At 35.2% G+C, this 14844-nt stretch overlaps 1 protein-coding gene across 1 annotated transcript in view; it reads right to left on the bottom strand.

Annotated features, from left to right (window-relative positions):
* Pgant2 (polypeptide N-acetylgalactosaminyltransferase 2) overlaps positions 1–14844 on the bottom strand; it is a 358252-nt gene that overhangs the window by 280287 nt on the left and 63121 nt on the right. The gene's annotated exons all lie outside the window — the stretch shown is intronic.

Below are 14844 nucleotides of genomic sequence, written 5' to 3' on the forward strand. Positions count from 1 at the left end.
CAAAAGAGGTTTTAAAATTCAAATAAAAATTTAATTTTTGAATAAAAACCTATTACAGTAGACTCTCAGAAATCCGGACGTTTGTGGCGAACGGCCGGTCCCAGAGGTTGGCATGTCTGATGATTTCCGTCTTTAAGGCGAACAATTATGACAATACTGTATGTGTTAACGTTTATTAACAGTAAGCTGCTGTTCTGTATTATATTGTACACCAGTACTGTTATTAATAGTGAAAGAACATTTTCTTTTTCCACTTGATTTTCTTAGTTTTTAAACTCCCCTCCATCGATTTCATTGAACTGCTTCGTCAATGTTACAGAAACACAGAGCGCCCGACGATGCAAACTAAATTCCATAACATTTGTACATATAATGCGGGCTATTTGCGTGCCATGCATGTATGTTACCATATAACAAATCAACGTTTTATCGTATTTATTTGCAAGAAATTTTATTTTTTTAAATTCAAGATCATCGATCCGGACTACCGAGAGTCCGGACTAGGCCGATCCGGATTTCTGAGAGTCTGCTGCATTATTTTTATATTTTTTGTTTGTATTTAAGGCGCATCAACATCTGAGGTTATTGGCGCACCGAGCTTTTTTTCAGTGCACTGCCGGCCTCCGGCCATTGTTCACTCGTTACAAACAACACTGTCCATCACCCGGACAGTAGAGCAGCTGTATTCGTGTACGCGTGGGAATCCAATACGCTAACATTAGCATAGCTAATCCCTTATTTTTTTTTTTTTTCTGACAGCTTTGATCGATCAAAAACCAGTTTGAAGTTGGTTTTAGGGTTTAATTTAGAATAGCCAACTAATTGTTAAATTAATCATTTTGAAACCTTTTGGAGCAACTATCTCTTTGGCTGGAAACATAGTGGAGCGGCGAGCAAAGCGGCGATGATAGCTGCTTCAAATCAAAGAGAGCGACGAGCAGCGAGCAAAGAGTCGCATGCACATAGTAACGAGTTTAGTCGTATTCTCCTTTTGACAAAACAAGATGGAGGAACTATTTTTATATGAAAATTCTTCGTTGAAACTTTGGTATTTGCAGCAGCTTAGTAGTAGGAGCTGCAGTGTACATGACATAAATAAGTCTAGAAATGAACTTGGTGAATTTCATCACTTGTACCAACAACTTCGGGAGCATCCTGGCAAGTTTCATTCGTATTTTCGAATGTCTATAACAACATTTGATTACATACTAGCCCAGTGTAACCCCATTAATCAAAATCAAATTTTATTGTTTTTGAATAATACAACTCACAACAAAAGTTAGGCACAATGTAGAAAAATTAACTAAATTATTAACTAAATACAAATCTGTGTAACCCCATTAATCCTAGCAGTTACTTTAAGATAAGAAAATCAAAATAAATAAAAATAAAATAGAAATATATGCAGATAAAAAGAAATTAGTCAATTAAAAAAACACAATAATTTTATTAAATCACTACACCATGATTTGTCGTAAATTAATGTTGTTCATCTGAAAAACTGGAGTAGTACGACGCTACAGAAGAAGGATTGGAGAATTCGTCCTGATCAGAAGTAGTAGGACGTGAAAATGTAATTTAATTTTGCCTAGTATTTAGATGAAAGTTAGCATTAAGGGAATGAGAACCAAATTAAATGTAGCAAAAATTACCTGAATTCTCCATTAACTACTAATTGTTAAATAATTTTAACTATTAATTATTAATTGTTAAAAACTATTGTAGCTTCGCAAATACTGTGGTCCCACAGAGGTTTCTTTAAACAAACTAAACCAATAAATGTAACAATATCTATAACCTTTGAAAAATAACCTTTACAAATTGAGCGCGATAAGAGCGAAGAAATCAAACATGTCATAACGCTTTGCTCTACTCTCTATAGATAGCGTTGCTCTATCTTCGCTTTGCTCTTCGCTATCATCGCCGCTTTGCTCGCCGCTCCACTATGTTTCCAGCCTTTCTCTCATTGCGCATGATCCATACAATAACATACCAGTCACAGATTCTGTTAAAACTAAAATGTAACGAGACTTTTTTTTTATTCATCAATGAACCCCCAAATAAAATGCTAACAATTATAACTGTACGAGGGGGTACCCAAAAAAAACCGGAATTATTTTTTAAAAGCTATTTATTTACAAATTTTTTACAGAACAACCTTATCCCCTTCAAAATACTCTCCATTACAACTAATACATTTGTCCCACCGGTGCTTCCACTGTTCGAAACATTTTTTGTAGTCATCTTTAGAAATGGCTGACAGCTCCTTCTTCGTTTTTTTCTTGACCTCTTCAATGTTGTCAAATCGGTGACCTTTCATGCCCTTTTTCATGCGTGGAAATAAGAAAAAGTCGCACGGAGCCAGGTCAGGCGAGTAAGGTGCGTGGTGCAGCGGAACCATGCCATTTTTAGCCAAAAACTGTGTAACAGAGATGGCTGTGTGTGCAGGTGCATTGTCGTGGTGGAAGAACCAGTCTCCTGTTTGCCACAAATCGGGTTTTTTTTGGCGAACACTATTGCGCAATCTTTTCAAAACTTCCAAATACAAGGTTTGATTGACGGTCTGACCTGGGGGGACAAACTCTGAATGGACTACGCCTTTGGCATCAAAAAAGCAAATCAACATTGTTTTGATGTTTGACTTGACTTGACGACATTTTTTTGGTCGGGGTGAAGATGACGTCTTCCATTGGCTCGACTGTTGCTTTGTTTCTGGGTCATAACCATAGCACCATGACTCATCACGAGTAATGACCTTTGACAGAAAGTCTGGATCAGTTTCAAGCTGTTGTTTCAAAGCACGACATGTTTCAACTCGATGTTCTTTTTGATTGTCAGTCAGAACTCGAGGAACAAACTTGGCAGCAACCCTTTTCATCCCCAAATCTTCCGTTAAAATTCGCTGAACCGAGCTCCAAGATAACCCACTACTCTCTGACAGTTGATCAATTGTCTGTCGACGGTCTGTGAACACCAGCTCTCGAATTTTTTCAACATTTTCGTCGATTCGGTCAGTTGATGGACGTCCAGAACGAGGTTCGTCATCAATCGACATGTCGCCATTTTTAAACCGAGTAAACCACTCGTATACTTGAGTTTTTCCCATAGCGTCATCTTTGTAAGCTGTTTTCAACATTAAAACACTTTCAGCAGCATTTTTGCCGAGTAGAAAACAAAATTTCAGAGCTGCACGTTGTTCACTCAAACTTGCCATCATAAAAAACGAAAAAAGAACAAAACAGCGCTGGTAAAAACAATCACTGCAGATGAACAGAACAAGCCAGGCAGACAACACAGGCAGGACTGAACTGGCAAGGAATTGCGCTATACACGTCTAGCGGCAGAAATGCGTACTACATAAGCTCCATGCGCGGCAACGCAATTCCGGTTATTTTTGGGTACCCCCTCGTATACACATTCCACTGAATATTCCATAACCAAGATTTTTTTTATCTTTCTTTTTTTTAACATGGATAACTCTATATTCCCACATTTCCATATTTTTTCTGGGTTGATATTTATGTTTTTATTATTATTTTCTTTTTTTTTATCTAACGTAACATTCATTTCGACACAACCAGTGTCTCTTTATCACCTGTCAGTCTAGGAATATATTTTCCACTCTCTAACAATGACACATGTTTTCACAACTGATCAGGTTCCATTATTTTTTTTGTTAAATAAAATATGACCTGGATTCTTCTGCTTTACGAAACATGTGTACGAAGCTCCTGGTCTCTCTGGTGATTGGTATCTGTCAAAACTGATTTAAATACCACAAATTCTTTCTCTAATGATTCTGAAATTTAAAATTCTGCTCGATAGATGGACTATTTATTGTTCAATTTTAATCAATAAATAATGTGAAAGAATGTTAGAAAACATTTTACACCCTACAATGCAACAGGAATTCAACTAATTTTAGAAGATAAAAGATTATTTAATAACTGGTGCAAAAATACGAGTATTATATCTTGGTCACCGCTTGGTATTAAAGGAAGTAAATAAACTTCTGATTGAATTCGTAATATACGACCAGCAAATATACGACAACATACCTCCAAATCTGCCTTGAACCAGAGCTACATGTGAAAAGAATTGCAATACAAGAGCAGCATATTTACAAGCACGGAAGTATTTAGATTTACTAAGTAGTGAATTATTTCAATATTGAATAACTATTGGCAATTCAGGGCAGTCATTTCAAGTTTCAAAATGTACAAATTTCATAAATGTACAAATTTAAATTTAGATGAAGATTTTATAGTAATAAATCAAATTTGTATTAATACGTTAATAGGAAATTAGAGCACAAGACCTTGCTCTATATCAGTGGTTCCCAAACTTTTTTGACCCATGGACCCCTTTTTATAGTCAAAATCTGCCCATGGACCTCTTTTTATAGTCAAAACTTGCCCACGGACCCCCAAGTGAAAAAGCTACATAAATGCATAGTCTAATAATTACAAATTTAAAAAAGCATTTTGTTGAAGAAGTATTTATTGAAATTATAACTTTTGTTTAAAATAAAATTTAAAAAAATTAATAATTTGGATGAACGTGATGAGATGTTATGAGTGTATTTATATCCGGCTCAATGTGTGTGAGTAGCTACCGCAAATCCCCACGAGTAATCTTTGGTTCAGGTCTGCATGAAGAGCCGTTAAGTGTTCGACAGTAAGCAAGCAAATCTTCATCGCTATTTTGCAATTTCGAAAGATTTGGAAACTGAGAACGTTCTCCTCTTCCCAAGAACAGAAAAAGTTTCGCAACAAACGCAGATATTACCCTTTTAGTTTTGATTAAATTTAATTGGTCACCTTGTTAGTTTCTAATTTCCATAATAATAAAAATGGATCACAGTTTTAATTATTTTATACTGAACCTTGCGCGGACCCCCTGACGTTGTTTAGGGACCCCCAAATCAATTTTAATTATCCACGGACCCCCTGAAGGATACCGGGAACCCCTGGGGGTCCGTAGGGGTCACTTTGGGAACCACTGCTCTATATCAAGATTAGCTAAAAGGTGTTCACGAGAGACGGGCAGGATGAAACAGTTATATTCTTCCGCGTCGATATCGCACATCTTTTGGGACAGAAACCATTCTTCAGTGCTTCGAGTGGAGGAGTTCGTGATTTGAAAAATACATCCAGCATGTATACTTTCTTTGAAAGTAATTCTACGAAGGGACAAACTTACTGCGAAACGAACTGAGTATATGAGCGAACATGAAAAGTGTTGAACAAGTATTATCACTATATTCGAACAATGCTAATAAAGTTTCCGTGAATCTAGGAAATTTTCTTAAATATTTCCTTACGATTGTTTGTGGAAAGTGGTATTTGTCATGTTCCAATCTGATTCTTTAAAGGGAATGGTTTACACAAAAAATGAAAGAGGGTTAGAGAATCTTCTTTCTGTCTTAGGCCATCCCATGGTTGACTTAAGGGCACGCTTAACAATTCAAATGACAAAAACATGGTAGCCGCAAATATCAAAAATAATTAATAATAATTAATTTGGGCAATTTTTAACTGGTTAATGAACAAACAAGGTCATACCCTTTGTAAAATAAGGACAGAAAACCACATATGTATTTTTATTTCCTTTTGATCAAATTGAACGTTTGTAAAAATGAGGTCAGGCTACATTAGAATCTGGACAAGCGTTAAGCCGAAAAAACAAGATAAAATAAAAAAAGAGAAAGCAAATATAGAAACAGAAAGTGGATTTACCCCTAGCAACACAGTTTGTCGCTTTTCTGTCTACATCAAACTATAAAAAGTGAACAAAAATAAGAACCTATTTTGGAATTTCCTAAAGCCTGAGATACGCACACAAATTGAGGTCTATCGATATCAATTAGCATCTTTTACAGCTCCTCTTTTTAAAATTTAATCTCCCTCTCTAGATCTATCTCGTTCTAGCTCTCCCTTCATACAAAGAGAAACCGTCCGTTTCTCTCTCTCTCTCTCCAAAAAAAAAGTAACATTCAGAGAGAAGAAGGTTTTAAGTTAGAAGGTTACAATTAAAGATCATCTATCACAAAGAAACAAGTTAAAAGCAAAAATCTAATTATTTTATCCGAAAAAGATTGTGGAAATTCATTCTCAAGAAACTTCAAACACCAACGAGGGATACAATAAACTAATTATAATTCAACAAAATAAATAAATCTAATCTGCGGGGGTAGGCAAAAGCTGCATTAAGGCTGCAAGGGGGTTTAGGTTGTATCCTCATCCAGTCCAGATAAATCATCTGTCTCAATCAAGAACACCAAAACAAGCCGAGAAAACTTGGACCTTAAGATCAGCAACAGGTTTAACATGGAGCTGAACTTGACGATTTCAGCTAGAGTGCATATTACACTTCGTTAGGCTGGCCACAATACTTGGTTCCACTCCTCATTAGGCGTTCCTCAAAAAGAAATGTTCTGGGCTTTGGGCAGTGATTTTACTTAGGGCTTAGATTTTGGATTCTTAATAGATAAAGGAAAAGTAAAATTTGGGAAATGTTTGCAATAAAGAGGAACTTACGGTTGACGATATTCTTCAATGATGGGATGTTTCTTAAGATTTAATTACAACGTTTAAAATAAATCATAGCAGTAACTTATCAGGAAACATGAGAAAACTATGAAATCAATTTTCTAAAATGTTATTTCAGTTTGACCACTTTTCTTAAAATACAGAATTTTAATTTCATATTTAATCATTATTAATGTTTAACAGAAAGTAAGTCCATATATTTCAGCGAACTGGCATTCCACCGGACTGACTTAATACCCCCTCCCCCAAAAGTGCCCTTAATCGAAGTATTAGAGAAAAACGTTTCTCATAAAAGTTGTAGAAATATTTGAGAGCTATAATTATACCAAGTTTCAAGAAAATCCAAGAAGCGGTTTTTCTAAAAAAGTTAAAAAAGTGAAAAATCTATTCAGTAAAGTGGTACTTCCGGTGTACCTATTTTGGCCAAAAATTAAGTGTCGCTTTCGGTGATGGCACCTGAATGAAATATCAAATTTGAAGTATCTATGATTTTCCGTTCCTGAGATCTAGCGGATAAACTCGCTACAGAGCAGTAAAGTCAGTCCAAACCTATGCCATCAAAGACCGATGGGTTAGGCAGACGAATTCCAGGAATCATTGGATCTCTAACCCATCCTGCCTTAGCCGTGTTTTTTAATATCATAATTCTCTCTCTTTTCTCTCTAACAAGCCGAATGCGATCGGTTTTTGTCGGCAATTTTCGGCTCAGTTGACCCTGAATATTAACCTTATTTCCAATATTTAATATTTAACATCTAATATGCACACTCACACGACTTTTTCTCTATTTATACAAACATAGTAGGCTTTTCTCGAAAACTGGAATCTGATCCAAACATTAGTTTTATTTTTAAAATTAATATAAAAACGAATATTTTAATTGAAATTTCAAAATGATATCTCAAAAAATAGAATAAAACAAGTCAATGAAGCACAGAATATAAGTTTAGAACCATGAGTTATTTCTAGCAGTAAATGAGAATAATCACAATAAGAACATTTACGTGGGAAGCTATACATATTTTTCCATTAAAAATCCATTCCATTTAGCCGGGAGATTATAACTGAAATATCTGTTTTGGTTGTTGTTATGGACACGAAGTTCAGGCGAGAGTCACGCGAACTTACAACAAACCAATATGATCCACATTCAAGTGAAAGTAAAATAAGTCACTACTTAATTTATGTAGAACATATTTTACATTAAAGCGGGTTTAGTAAAAACAGTTAAAGATAGTTAATAGTAAAACTATCTTAGTAAACGTAAACACTTCAAAGAGTCATCTCTTGAAACTATTGTAATTGAAGTTTCACAATTAAAGGCCAGTTGTGCCAAATTAATCAGTTATTGATGTATGCCAGTCAACTGTTTTGGACATGAACAATGATCTCATTTTATTTCTTGTCTTTTTTAGGCGCTAAAAACCTCTGGTTTTCCATTTCTCTTAATGTCCTTCATCGAATTTTCGTGCAATAAATATTTCAATTAAAAGTTGAAGATCTAAATTGATGCAATATTGTAGCATATTAAAAGAAAACCGTAAAGCTGTTTTTGAGGATACAGAAATCAAATAAATTATAGTCAAGCGATTGAATCTAATCGCTAACTTTATGTCTGATCTCGTCGGCGAACCGAAATAAGTACAATATTTGCAACTTCCGGAAATTTTCAAATAAATTTCCTGAAAAAAAAAAACTATTTCGGATTCAGTGAACTTCAATGCAGATAATTGTTCTGAAAACTCATTTTGAAAATACTGTGAAGAAAAAAAAAAGTACAAAATGGAAAACAAATATTCCTTTTAAAATTGTGGTTAGGTTTGCAGATCTGGATGATATCCAAGATACATTTCTTTAATTAATGATCGTCAAGAAATAAATATGTAGTAAATAATTACGTTCAGAAAATTCTACTCAACTTCGTTGATCCTCTCTACCTTTAGATGAATTTTTTTATGACTCTATAGTTAATTAAATGCTATTTAAAAATTTAATAAAAATTGCTGCCATGATAATTTAAATTAATTACTGAACATAAAAATGGTTATTAATTATGGCATTAGCAGCAGAAGATAAAGTAACGATAATATAAAACTTTTAACACACTTTTTTTTATACAATACGGGGGTCGTTTGAAAAGTCCGTGCAAAGTCAGAGAGATAGCACCACTGGCGCGTATCGAGGTTATGTTTAGTTAGTAGCATCTCTTGGAAGAACACACACCAAGTTTCAGCCAGATCGGTCTATTTCTTTGTGTTTGGCATTCGTTTGAATCGAGGAAGTCGAGTGATTTTCAAAAAATGGACGAAAAAGAATTTCGTGTGTTGATTAAACACTACTTTATGAAAGGCAAAACGCCTCAGGAGACTAAAGAGAAGCTTGATAAACATTATGGTGACTCTGCACCTTCGATTAGAACAGTTTATAAGTGGTTTCAAAATTTTCGGAGTGGCCATATGGGCACAAGTGACGCTGAACGTTCTGGACGCCCTGTTGAGGTTACTACTCCAGAAATCATTGATAAAATCCATGATATGGTGATGGATGACAGAAGAGTGAAGATGCGTGAGATTGCTAGTGCTGTGGGCATCTCGAATGAACGGGTACATAATATTTTGCATCAACATTTGGACATGACAAAGCTATCCGCAAGATGGGTGCCGCGATTGCTCACGCTTGACCAAAAACGAAATCGTGTGAAGTGTTGCAAGGACGGTTTGCAGCTGTTCCAGAAGAATCCGCAGGACTTTAAGCGTCGTTTCGTCACTGTGGATGAAACATGGATACATCACTACACTCCTGAGACCAAAGAACAATCTAAACAATGGGTTACCAAGGGGGAATCTGTGCCAAAAAAGGCGAAGACCGTTCCTTCGGCCGGAAAGATTATGGCGTCTGTCTTTTGGGATTCGCAAGGAATAATCCTCATCGACTATCTGGAAAAGGGTAAAACTATTACAGGTGCATATTATTCATCGTTATTGGACCGTTTGAAAACCGAGCTGCAAGAAAAACGCCCACGATTGGCCCACAAAAAAGTCCTTTTCCATCACGACAACGCACCAGCTCACACCTCAGCAGTTGTGGTCGCAAAATTAATGGAAATAGGGTTCCAACTCGTTTCACATCCCCCCTATTCTCCAGACTTGGCTCCCTCGGACTACTATTTGTTCCCCAATATGAAGAAATGGCTGGCGGGAAAAAGATTTTATTCAAACAAGGAGGTGATTGCAGAAACGAATGAGTATTTTTCAGACTTGGACAAATCCTATTATTCGGAAGGGATCAACAAACTAGAGCAGCGTTGGACGAAGTGTATAAGCCTAAAAGGAGACTATGTTGAAAAATAAAAAAGGTTTACCCCCAAAAATTAAGTAGTTTTTATTTTTGCACGGACTTTTCAAACGACCCTCGTATATAAAAAGAAAGAAAGTTTCTACAGAGTTAAGTGGAGGTAATTTAGATTTTTATATATCTTGACGATGTACCATTATCTTGAATTGAAGTTAAACATCAATTATCTTTAAATAACAATAAATACATTCCTTTACTAAATCATTCACTTTCAACTTACAATTGAATAATATTTGTACAAGTAATAATCAACTTCTTGGCTAATAAAATTTCTTATAAAACACGATGATAATCGGCTTCCTGTGGTCCATAAAAGTTTATAGGTAAAGAAGATGTAAGATGTAAGTAACTGTATATATAAACGTTCAACTGAATGGCCAATCCTCGGACAGGTAGAAAGTATTTCTAAGCCAACAGTATATAATTTTCACTGAAATTGATACCCTGCCTAAAACAATGTGATTAAATCTTCCAAAAATGGATAGTTTGAAATTTCTCTCTGGCATCTAACCACAACTATCTCCGCTTGTATGAAGGCTAAGTATATCTCGGCTGTATCGTTTTATATGAACTCTTCCTTATTCCTAAGAATGCCTTTTAGAACATATCCCGTTATAGTATCTCTGAATTGGAATTTTTTTTCTTTCGCCAGGAAACGAAGCGGACTAAATCAAAATTTTAAAAATTTTTAGCAACAATTTTATCACTATGTCACGTATACAGGGTGTCCCAAGCTATATGGATACAGGGTGTCCCAAGCTATATGGATACAGGGTGTCCCAAGCTATATGGATAACGACTTTTTCTCGGAAACTAAGATAGCTAGAAAAAAACTAAAAATACGTGTTCCCTTAGTTTTTTGTTAGGAATCCAAATTTACTTTGTAAATTTTTTTCGGTGCTTCCAGAAGCGAGATACAGGCACCAACTTCATTTTCTCAAATGGGAAGGTGCGGTTTTTATTTCAGAAATGGATTCCTCTATTTTTTTTTAAAGAAAAATTTACTTGAACGTTTTTTTTCTGTGAGCGATATTGCCACTGAATCGCCACCCCGTGTCGATATAACACCGTCAGGCATGTAAAGAGATATCTCGATAGGCAATTTGATGGGCGTGGTATATCGACACGGGGGGCGATTCAGTAACACCTATGGACTATTTCCTTTGGGGATACCCGAAAAACAAGGTGATTATTCATAACTTTTTTCTTTCTTTTCTTATTTCTGCTTATCTAAAAGCATTTCTAAATCTGGGTGTATCAGAATCAAGCCGGGATGGCATCTGTAGATGAACTAAAGCAGAGAATAATAAATGCCTGTAACTCGGTTAAAGCCGAATCTATTTCTTTGGCAGTAAGATACGATTGGCAGGAAAGAGCATGTCTATGCATCTGTAATGGTGGAGGCCATTTCGAGCATGATCTGTAATATTAATGAGGAGTAAAATTTATAATAAAATTGTACTTTTCTCCTTATTCAATCAAAAAACCGTTATAACATTATCATTTTGAAATTTCTTATAAGAATCATGTTTTCATTCATAACTTCTAAAATATCGCTCACAGAAAAAAAACCGTTCAAGTAAATTTTTCTTTAAAAAAATAGAGGAATCTATTTCTGAAATAAAAACCGCACCTTCCCATTTGAAAAAATGAAGTTGGTGCCTGTATCTCGCTTCTGGAAGCACCGAAAAAAATTTACAAAGTAAATTTGGATTCCTAACAAAAAACTAAGGGAACACGTATTTTTTAGTTTTTTTTCTAGCTATCTTAGTTTCCGAGAAAAAGTCGTTATCCATATAGCTTGGGACACTCAGTATAATATTCGCCTTAACTAAACTGAAAAATAATTAAACCAATCGGCAATAATTTCTTTTCTGTTTCTATAAAAGCATACCCCTATTAATAAATTACCATTAATCTATATAAATTAAAATAAAAATGTACAAATGCAATTATTCATTAATAAAATAATTAATAATATTTAATTATTAAAAAGCAATTTAGAATTAACTCGCTACTGGCGATGAGTAAAACTCTCTTAAATGTTTTGCCCACTACTTTTCATTTTGTTTTCTAATTTGGCAGTTCTATTAACGGAAATGGACTTTGCGTAAAATAGTAAAAAAAGTAGACACATGCTTGTCGTTTAGAATTTCGAGTGTCATTTGTCAACATGAGTTTGTCATTTGTACTGACTTATAGCAGCGAGTCAGAAAAGAAAAAGAAAAAAATATAACATTTATGTCTTCTGATATTTTCAGTCATATTTGTTCCAAATATAGTGCATACAAATAAAGAAAATGGCGAAACAAATATAGAAAGAAAAAAAAAAAATTCATAACAGTTACTTGCTTTTAAGAGAAACAATTTCTTTTCGCAAAAGACGAGAACACATCTGAAAGAGGAGACAGGTCTACAGTTTTATTACTAAGAACAGTAGGAAAGCAAGGTGGAAGCTGCTTACTTGTCGCAACTACCTTGTTACCGTTCATATCACAGCTGAGGAGATGTCGCATATACTTCAGAATTGTTAGATATCACAGGCCTCTCTGTCTTGAAGCCACTTTGTACAGTCCAAAAGAGGGTATAGTGTAATAAGAAAAACAATATTCTCAACATTATGCTCTTTTCCTACGACTTCTTTTTTGTTTTTTGTATTTATTCTTGTAACAGCCAAGTTTTCATTTAAGATATAATATTGAAGCAAAACTAGCCCAACCAGTTGCTGTAGAGTGAGAAGTTCCGATAAATTAATAATCCTGTGACCAAAATATTTTCCATTTAATGGTTATTAAGAAAATTCCCTGTTTTATATAAATTTTAGTGCGATTTCTAACCTCTCAATAGTCTGAACTCTCACAAGGAAATCATGGGTTAGAATACAGCATCTTATACGAGGGGCACTATTTATATTTTGAGCCTAATAATAAAAAAAAACAGTAATTTGTCATTGAAAATGACTTTATTGTTTTTCAAAATATTCTCCTTAATGATCTATTCACTTCTGCATGCATTCGAACCACTTGTCAAAGCATTTTTTTCCATTCCGCTTGAGACAACTCCAAAACATGGTTTTTGAGAGCATCAACGGCTTCTTCTGCCGACGAAAATCGTTGTCCACGTAATTTATTCTTGACGTTCGGAAACAAAAAAGAAGTCATTTGGTGCCAAATCAGGACTGTACGTCGGATGACCCATTAATTCGATTTTTTGAGTACTGAAATAGTCGGTTGTTAGACGAGATGTGTGACAGCTGGCATTGTCTTGATGAAGAATAATCCGACGGCGCTTGTTTGTTTTCCTAATTTCATCGAAGACTTCCGGCAAACACATGGTTGTGTACCATTCAGAATTGACCGTTCTACGTTCCTCTAAAGGCACTGTTGCCACATGACCAGTTTTTCATGGATTTGGTTCATCTTGAAACACCCATACAGTCAACTGCTGTTTAGTTTCCGGCTCATATACGCATATATCCATGATTCGTCACCTGTTACAATCTTATACACGTCTTTTGAAGCACCGCCATTGTATTTCTAAAGCATTTGTTTGCACCAATCGACACGAGCATCTTTTTGAGATTTTGTCAGATTATGTGGGATCCAACGAGAACAAACCTTTTTCACGGCTAAATGATCAAGCAATATTTTAGATATGCTGGTGGAACTAAGGCCTAAGGTTGCCTCAGTCTCGCAGTATGTCACATGACGATCTTGCATTATTAGTTTTTGCATAGCATCAATGTTTTCTGACACAACAACTGATTTTGGACGACCTTCACGACTTTCGTCGGTGAGCGAACGACGACCACGATTGAATTCGTTAAACCAGCGTTTCACAATTGGTAAAGGGTGGGGCTTTATCGCCAAAAGTGGAAGTAAATTGATCTATGCACTCCTGCCTTGATAATCCACGGCGAAAGTCATAATAAATCATTGCACGAATATTTTCACGAGTTATTTCCATTTTTTGGCTGAGACACAATTTTCAATGACTGTAAACAACACAAATCGCGCTCAAATAACAAAACATTCTGAAGAAGGTTATGGTTAAAAATGTCAAACTTTCAAGTGGAAACGTCACATAGCACCTGACAACACTCAGTGTTGCCAAGGCTCAAAATATAAGTAGTGCCCCTCGTAAGATGTCACTTTCTAAGAACCTCTTAAAGATCATTAAAATTAAAGATCAACGCCATTAGGTGTTGTCGCGGCACAAATTAAAATAAAAATCAATCTCTTCTTTTTATCGAACGTTTCGTACGTTTTTTTCTACTTCCAAGCGATGCAGAAGAACAAAACATCCAGAGTGCAAAAGCCATTCCACTTTCTCCTTTAATGTTCCAATTATAATGATTAGTTAAATAAATAAAGCGTAAAGAACTTTAAAGAAATTTGAAAACTCCTATTGAACCTTTAACCGAATTCTCATCAAATGTCATGGCGTGGTTAGACTTAGAACAAATAAAGATTTCAAGATACGAGTATCATCTAAAATAATCAATTGCTACACCTATAGTTTCCAGTGAGTAACGCAATCTGAGCATTAAGAAGTCAAAGACTATTTGGTATAAAGATGAATTTATGATACAGAGAGATGCATTGGATTTGATGTCCGAGTCAAGAGAGTACGTTGGAGTTGAGAACTGCAGGCGGATAGATGTACAAGAAGAAAGGACACTGTTTTGTGGGAGTTGTTGCGAGCAGTGAGTTTTGTAGGGAGTAGCACGCTGACTCTTTCAGCAATAAAGCCTCTCAGGAGGGAACTGAGAGATAAGGTTTCTTAAGAAGTACTGTGGATACCGTATTTCGCCCTAATCCGATCAAGAATAAGCTTGGGAATAACGTTATATCGATATTAGTTAACAACAAATAAGGCAAATATAGTTTTAGAACCACAAAAAGATTAAAACAATATTCAAAAAAGATTCATGAAAGCG

Source organism: Rhodnius prolixus, unplaced genomic scaffold, assembly GCF_049639745.1.
Source record: "Rhodnius prolixus isolate KJV_2025 unplaced genomic scaffold, Rpr scaffold_10, whole genome shotgun sequence".
Classification (NCBI taxonomy): Eukaryota; Metazoa; Arthropoda; class Insecta; order Hemiptera; family Reduviidae; genus Rhodnius; species Rhodnius prolixus.